Genomic DNA, 8,530 nt, shown 5'->3' with positions numbered 1-8,530 from the left:
TAAAAAACCACTACCCTTTTCCTTTTAAATTCAGGTCTATTGAAAATGAAAATAAAAAAGAAAGTGTCAAACTAAATAATGTTGAATAAAGCAAACTGCTTCAGCCTGAAAATGCTCAAGCGAAACATTTCAATATTTAAGGAAGTAAAGGAAGACTTCTATTGTTTTGTCTTGTCATTGACTGACTTCAGCCCAGATTTGTGAGTTATTTTGGTTGCCTTCATTTTCACAGGGGACTTAGTTTTTATTTTTCAACTTATTTAATACTCTCTTCTTGTTCAGCTTGAGGTACAAATGGTCAGGTTCAGCGAAGGTTCACAAGAACATGACTGAGCTGACAATTTGCACAAATATCAGGCAAACTTCAGGTTTTGGGTTTTTTTTCTCTTTGCATTTTAGTTTTCCTTTGAAATTGTACCTGAATTTCAAGAAGCTGGGGGTTCTCAAGACTCCCAAAATATGCACAGAACTGTCAAGGTCTGTGTGCTCTGCTGGGTAACCTGCACACCGCAAAAATTCAGATGCCATCTTTAGTCCTGCAAAATATTAAGGCAGGCATTTAAGATTTACCCGAGTGATTAAGCATGAGCAGCTTGTAATTGTTTCCAGACCCCTCTCCTAGCAGGAGAAAAGGCTCTGCAATCCCTGTCCACGTGCTCAGTGTAGCAATGTGCTCACTAACAGAGAAACTGAAGATGAGCTGGAGAGGACAAACAGATACCCTGAGTTCTGAGAACAAGCCAGCATTGAGTCCAGCATGGATTGTCCAGCTCAGAAAAGCAGGATTATTTAGCAGCTTATTTATTTCACAATTCATTATTATTTAGCAGGGCATGTTTGCGTCCTGCCTGGAGCAACACCTGTGCACCAGGAACTAGAAACCTCTCATAAGTACACGTGGTCACATTCAGTCTGCAATTTTTCATCTGCCTTGGGAGTGTTAAATGAAGATCAACTGCTGAAATCAGTCTCATTTGGGGGGTCAGACTTTTTAGAGAAGACCTTTGTCCTCCAGGTTTTATATGAAGCCCCAAAGATTGCAAACTTTCTATGTAAGCCACGAAACAATCCAGCAAGCATCTGTCTCACATCCCAAACTGTTCCCTCCAAGCAAATCTACTGATGGATTTTTCCCACAGACTGTTTGGTGATGAAAAGAGATCTTCCCCAACTCACTGAGGGCTTCAGAAAACCTCAGAGAAAACCTCAGCAGCCCCAGCCCAAGTTTGAAAGCAAATTCAAGGGTTTGCCCTTGCCTTTGAACACAGCAGGGCTCTACTCCAACAGGTTAGATCTCAGGGGCCACCTTGCTCCCAGGATTTAAACCAGACCACATGTGAAATGGCATCTACCTCTTGATTTTATATTTTATTTTTAAATAGGACAATTTAGGGGCTATTGTTCTTATTATTATTCTTACTACTGTTTTAATGGTAAATTCATTGTGTTGCCTTCCCTCCTTAATGAAAGGAACCAGAGATTTCCCTCCTTAATGAAGGGAACCAGAGAAATTGACCAGAGCTTATTTTCTCCTAGTATCTAGAAAAAATACCTACAAATCCTTTGTAGAAAAATAGCCACAATTTTTTCCCCTTCACTCTCCCCCCTGAGATGGGGTTTTCATCAGCTCAGACCATTTTTCTTCCACCACCTCTTTATCTTAACCTTTTCTCAAAGGTTACATTTATTTTCTGAGGTCCACAGCCAGGACAAAGATACAGAGGGTGCAGCTGACTCTGCCTTTTGAGAATCACTGTCACCATTGCAAGAGGCACCAGCCTGGGGGGAAGGATGTCTCTGGAAATGGCCCTGCCCTCACCCAGCCCAGTTCACGCAGTCAGGCCCCTCCACAGCAGCTGCCATCAGAGCACATCCTTGTAGCCAGAGCTGAGTCCTGCCCCTGGACTGTGCAAACTCCTTTTCTCCCCCTTCCCCAGGCCCTGGCTATCCCCTGCACATCTGGTGGTTCCTCTGAACCTCTCTGCAATCATTGCTTCATCTCTGTTCAACTTGATGGAGCTGTTCTCCCTCCCCTGGGACCTTGAGTGCATCCTCCTCCCTTAACCAAATTCACTGTGCAATGGATCCTTCCATCCCTTCTTATGCAAAACTCTCTGAGAAGGGTGTTTTTCCAGGATGGAAATCTTGGCACACTCCTTAAGTAGATGATCTCAGAAAAGCCCACTGCTGGGGAGAGAGGTTCACCACCCTCCATGGAAACTTTGCAAGGTCTGGTTTTCATCCAGATGAGATTTTTTTTTTTTTTTAATTTTAATTTGAGCAAAAATGCTTCAATCTTTACAGTGTGAGACAGGGAATGAAAAAATACATCACTGCCATTATAGTAGAGGGGTAAAAAAGTAGTTCAAGCTGTCTTCGAAGAGCCCTGGTGCTGAAACAAATGTTTAAGTTAGATGAGAATGGTTCTTCTACCAGAAATGGCCTTTGCTTGCTGCAGTGAGTGAGGGGCAGCATTTGCTGTCTCCTGCCCAAGCCTGTCTCTCCACGGGTAGGTGATGGCACCAAATGTGGCACTGACCCCGTGGAGTTCAGTGGTGGAGCCAGAGAGGTGGGACATGGCTTTGCCATTTCAGATCTGCAGTGAGGGCCAGAGCTGAGCCTGCACAGGAGCAGAGAGGGGTGGCAGCTGCAGCAACTTTTAACCACAATTACACATTAAGGTGCAACAGGGAGCTCTTTCCTCAAAGCATCTCCATGCACAGCCTCAAGGTTGTGTTTTACTCAGCATAAGTAGTTCTCTGTCTTGTGGACAGAGGAAGGTTTTCATTTGTGTGCTCACCCATCTGCTCATGGCCAAAGCCAGGTCTGTTCTGGTTTGTAGAGCTGAGTCCTGGCCATGCTGTCCCTCAGTTCCTGGTCCTCCAGGTCATCTCTGTCAGCCTGTGGTGCCAACAGAGCTCCTGGGATGTGCAGTGGTCCCATCTGCACTATGACCCAGGGCTCACAGCTGAATGGCAGCAGCAGGAATTGCCTGCAGGGAAGATGTTGAGAAAGAGATGAGAAAAAACTGCATCTCATCCCAGCCAAAAACCCAACTCACTTCCACACACCCAGCAAGCGCTGAGACTGCAGTAAAGCCAAGCCTAAAGGGGCCACTCAGCCCCCACAGCATCTATATTTATGCTTTTCTAGGTCGTCACAAGCCAGCCCGGACACTGCTGGGAGATAACAGATTCACAGCAAAATCCCCTCAAAGCATCGCCTGCATTCCCCGCTGCCGGCTGGGCTGCAGGTCACTCACTGCCTGCAAACAGCATCGCCCACGGGAATGCGGCTCCGGCCTTGGACAGGCAGCGGGGAAAACACAAGGGCGGGGGCTCAAGGTTAGGGGAAAACCCCAGGGCGGGGGCTCAAGGTCAGCGCAGCCCCGCCGGGGAGCCGCGGGTACCTGCGACACCAATTTGCCAGACGCCCCCGGAGCCCGGCCCGGCTGTCGCCGCGTGGAAGCCATTAGCGTTTAAAAAATCCTTACAGGAATGGAAGGGTGGGGGGAAAAAAATAAAAAAGAAATGGTATTTGCGGAGGCCCATTCCTCAGCACACTTTCATGTGTGCCAAAGTTTGTTGGCATGGCTCTGAGTTTGATAGGGAACATCTGGGCTGCTGTTGCTGCCTGTATATTGGCTGAGGGCAGCAAACAAAAGGGGTTTGTGCAGGAATGTGTGGGGAGGGACAGCTGCGAGAGGCGAAACGCAGCCATACTCCCTGAAGAAGAAAGCCTAATGCACATCCCATGTTCCTGCTTTCTAAAAGGGGATAAAAGCCTTCCCCCGCCCCCACTTCTCATCCCTCCCGGGGTACTGAAGGCAAGCGGGGCTCAGACAGATCCGTGCCCTGCCAACTCTGCACATTCAGTTATTGGTGCAGTCTGGAAAAACACTTGGGGTGGAGGGAGCAGGTGAGTGGGAGAGCAGGGGAGTCAACCAAGAGGTGCAGCACCAGCACAGACTCAAGGCACAACCAGCCCGATGGCACAGGGCAAGCACCCAGTGACAAACCCTCTCTGAGGGCACCAAGTGACATGGACCCACATGGTCCCATGGACCCATGGAGCAGCCCTGATTCAAGTTTCTTCTGCTCCTGCTGGAAATGTGGGGTCAGAAGATGAAAATTAGCACTGGAGGCACTGCCAGCAGCTTAAAAGTCAGAAACTGCTTCCTACAGAAGGACAGACTGTCCTTCCCGTTGTGTCTGACACCAGAGGATGGCATGGAGGGATGGAGAAGGAGGGGATTTATACTTGAAGAAAGCTGGTCTGTTGGGAACTAGCTGAAAACTACAGGTCAGGTGCAACCCTTGTCCCTAAAGGTCACAGCAGCCATGCTGTATTGCCATAGAGTCACTGCTGCCTGTGCACAGACACCAGAAACTTCTGACTGAACCATCCTGACATATCACATTCTTCCTTTTGGAGCTTCTTTCCACCATCCCACACCTGTGGTGTTGTTCATCCAAAGGTGTTTGTAGCATTCACAAATCTTTTGAAAATTTCACACTGGAGTAAGCCTCTCCTTCCACAGGAACAGCATTTGTGTAATTTCCTACCTCCTGACACCTCTCTCCTCATTCCATTTTTGTCCAACTCAATACCATGAGCAAGGGTTTTGAGCATTTAAGGGTGGTGGTTTTTTTTTTTTTTTTTTTTTTTTTTTTTTTTTTTCTTCCCTAATCAATTGAGAATTTTTCTCTTTTGTTGCTGGTATGTACATTTGGCCTGGATCCTCCCTAGCAGCCTACATTCCTCCTTGGCTCCAGTCTCCAGCAAGGACACACATTGGGTCTACTACCTAGACCAAGATTTCCATTGCCTGTGGGTCTCCTTAGAGTTGCTCCAGAGAGGGTATTTGGGTAGCACTTGGGGCACACATCCCTCTTCCTTGACAGGAAAACCCTCTGGGGAATCCCTAGGGAGCAAAACCTAAAGACAAAGAGTCCAGGTCAGCAAAGACCCTTGGGTCTGGCAGTCAAGGCAGCTTTTTCTGGCTCTAATCTCCTCCCCAGGTCTCAGCTGCGTGCCTACACACCATCATTTCGAGCTGACTTCACACCGGCCACGCAACCCCGCTGGCGCTGCCCCAGGCGGCCTGGTCGGGCCGGGGATGCTGGCTCCGGGGCCGGGCACGTTTGCAGATAAGCTTCCCTCAGCGATATTTGGATTTCGATTTCATCAGTGTCAAGACAGCTTTTGGCCAGAACCAAGCGAGCTCCCAGCACGCCAAAGAAAGCAGCCGGGCCGGCCGGGGGCTGTGCGGAGCTCACCGGGGAGGCGGCGCTCCCTGCGCAGCCCCAGGCGGAGGCACGCTGCGGGGAAAGGCCTGCGGCCCGCAGGGTCATCTCTGCCACACACAGCCCCACAGTCCTCTCCTCTGTGCCCTGGGAGCTGCGGGAATCCGGGCCGGCCTCTGGAAACTCCCCGCGGCCATCACCGGGGTATGTGGAGCCCTACATAAATATACAAGCGAGTTTAGCGGTCAGGGCGCTGTTTTGGAGAGGAGGAAAAGAATGTAACTGCGGTGTTCAGTGCTCCTTGAGGCACTTTTGAAGACCAGGAGGGTTGGGGGCAGGCAATCTACTCCTGCTTTATCACTCATCTGTGTTTCCAAAACACATTTACCGGCCCTCAGGGACAGGTCTGTGCCTCCCTTCATCCTCTCAATCCTCCTCCAGGACACCTTTTCTCTTGGCTCTGCCTGAAAAGCTGCATTACAGTGAACCAAGGGACAAAACATTGCTTTCCAGACATACTCCCACCTGATCTCACTCCCAGCTGTCCTTCCTTGATTTGCCTCTAAGAACCACCAGTCTCCAAAAAACAAAATTTCAAAAGCAGAGAAACAATTTAAGAACCTAAATCCCACTTTCCAGTGTGGTTAAAGGCCCCATCAGGAGGCAGACTTTTAATGATCCTAAATACTTTTAAAAGCTGCAGTAGAAGCTCATCTGTATCTTCAGTGTCCCAAGTGACTTCTGAAGTCCCTGCTGAGGGACCTTAATGGGAGGAGGACAAAATCCTGGAGCCACAAATAAAATCAAGAGTCCAGTGGATCTCACAGTGCTCCAAGCTTCTTCTACAGCTGTGGCTCCATCCCATTTGCCCCATGCCTGCATTTGGCCACCATTCAGTGGGGCAGCTGGGAAAGTCCCTGTGCAGTGGGCCTGGGAAGGGGAAGAGTGGGAAAATGCCCATTTTACTTTTTGCAAGCAAGAGTGGTTTGGACAGTTGTTTCAACTGGGAAAAAGGCTCAAACCCGTGTCCAAATTGTCCAAATGTTTGGCTTTTGTACTTCCTTCGGTGACACATCCCAGGGCTTTAGTTGAAAAGGTCTTCTCTCTTCAGAATTAAGCTGCTTATAGGAAAAAAAATCCTATCAAAACAGGAAGCTTGAAATTATCAAAGAAAAATATTTTCATTGACCTTAAAAGATCTTACCCTTTGGTTTTCTAATTCACAGAATTTTTCAGAACTGACTCCTCATCCCCATGAGAGATGAGAAACACTGTCAGTACCTCAAAAATGTTGCCAGAAGGGAAGAGTTATTAATTACCAACCTCTATTTTTAACCTGCAACCAAGAGTCACTTCTAATGGGTGACAAGTGGATTCCCTCAAGGCTCTGCCATTGGCTTCACCAAGGCTTTTAAATCAGAGATAGGACTTTTCTTTTTCTTTTTTGGATGGGAAATGCCCTAGGCACCCTGCAAAGCCCAGCCTGTCCATTTCTCAAGCAAGCAACAGGTATCATAGGCTTTTGCTATCCATGTCTTTAGAAAAATGATGTCATTACCTTTTCCCCCTCACTTATATTCCGGTTGAAAAAAACTCGTATTTTCTCCCCCATAACTCAAAAAGGGCTACATGGATTTTTTTTTTCTCTGAGTTAAAAATCCCACCTGGTTAAGGCCAGGCATGCAAAAATTTCAGCATGAAAAGTAAATGTTTTCAGAAGTTATGAGCTTATGAAAAGGAGGACTATAATGGAAACTGTTTTACTGCCATAATTATAACACCATGCACAGAGCCTGCTGCAACATATAACACTATCAAGCTCCTGTCAGCATTTAATAGAAGTCTTAATTAAGTGCTGGGGAGGGACCTGGCAAAAATTTATTTTCAGGAACACTTTTGGGAGCTGTGTAATTCTGGGCTTTTTTAATTTTTCAAGTCCATCTCAAATGGGGCCTTAGCAGAGCATGGAGGACAGACTAAATACAAGACACAGTTGTGTATCTTGTTGGCATTACTTCATTATAGGGTTTTCTTTTCTCTTAAACATATAATCCAGAAACAACAATGTTTGTGTTGGGTCAGAGCCAAACACTTCAGAGCTAGATTTTAACCTTCTCCAGGTTTGGGATTGTCCAGAACCAGAGGATTGATTCAGCTTTTTGGGGAGAGGGGCACATGTGTGACCTGTGGGGCTGCCCTGCCTCTGGCATTTGCTTTTCCCCCACCTTCCACCACTCAAAGATGCTCACACTCAGAATTTGGGGGATGGTCCCATATCTCCCTGCATGGCAATGGTTGAGCTCCTGGGCTAGAGGCCAGCCACAGAGGAGAGGTGTGGGGAGGGCCAAGCACAACAGCTGGAGGATCTTTGTAATAATCTCCTACCAATGGTTTCACAGGAGCAAGAACCAGCTCAAAACCAGCCTGACCGTTGCATGGTTCCTCTCCATTGCAAATTTGGGGAAATATTGCAGAGGAAGGCTCCTCCTGCTGCAGCCTGATGTCCATGTGCATCTCCAGGAACCTCTTCTAGCTCCCCAGCACACTCTTGGGGTCTGGCCCCTGCAGCCTTTCTGGAGTCACAGGCTGGGCTGAAGAGAGGAGTAGGGTGGCAAGGGAAGGTAGGCCCAACCCTGGGATGGGCAAGCTGCATCAGCAGCAGGTTTTGGGGTGCCTGGGGCACAGAGCCATCTTTGGGGGGAGCACATTAGGAGGAAACTCTTCAAACCTACTGCTAAATTAGACAAGGAGTGTAGACACTGAGCAGACGGTGACAAGGGATCTGCCAGGGTTAACCTGGCTCTCCTCACTGCCACATCTGACCCGCCAGACCACATCTCCCAAATATTCTGGCAAGCAAAGAGCTCCTCGGCAAATGCCACGACAAACACTCCTCCAGTCTCGCCTGGCAGCCCAAGCTTATTTTCCTTCCCTCTCTGCCCCCTCCATCCCCTGCTGGCCCCTGCTCCGGCGGAGCAGCGCTGGGAGCTGGCAGGCCACATCCATTTCCCTGATAGCACCGCTAGCCCAACAGCTGCTCTGTGTCCCTTCGGAGATTAGTTTGTTTTGCTAACACAATTACTGCCACGTGGCCCCGCTTTGTGCCGGGATCAGGCTGGATGCAGATAAAGCACAGATAAGATCACAACCGGTCCAGACCCTTCGCTGCAGCCTTTGCTCTCATCGGCACGGAGCGCCCTACCTGCGAGGTACCTGCTCCCAGTAGGGCCAGCCCAGGGCAGCTCTCTGGCCCTAAACGCCAGGGATTGGCTCCCAGCCTCGGT

Source organism: Zosterops lateralis (genome assembly GCF_965231275.1).
Source record: "Zosterops lateralis genome assembly, chromosome: 9".
Lineage (NCBI taxonomy): Eukaryota > Metazoa > Chordata > Aves > Passeriformes > Zosteropidae > Zosterops > Zosterops lateralis.
The sequence above is the reverse complement of the archived record's forward strand: the minus strand, read 5'-3'. Positions refer to the sequence as shown.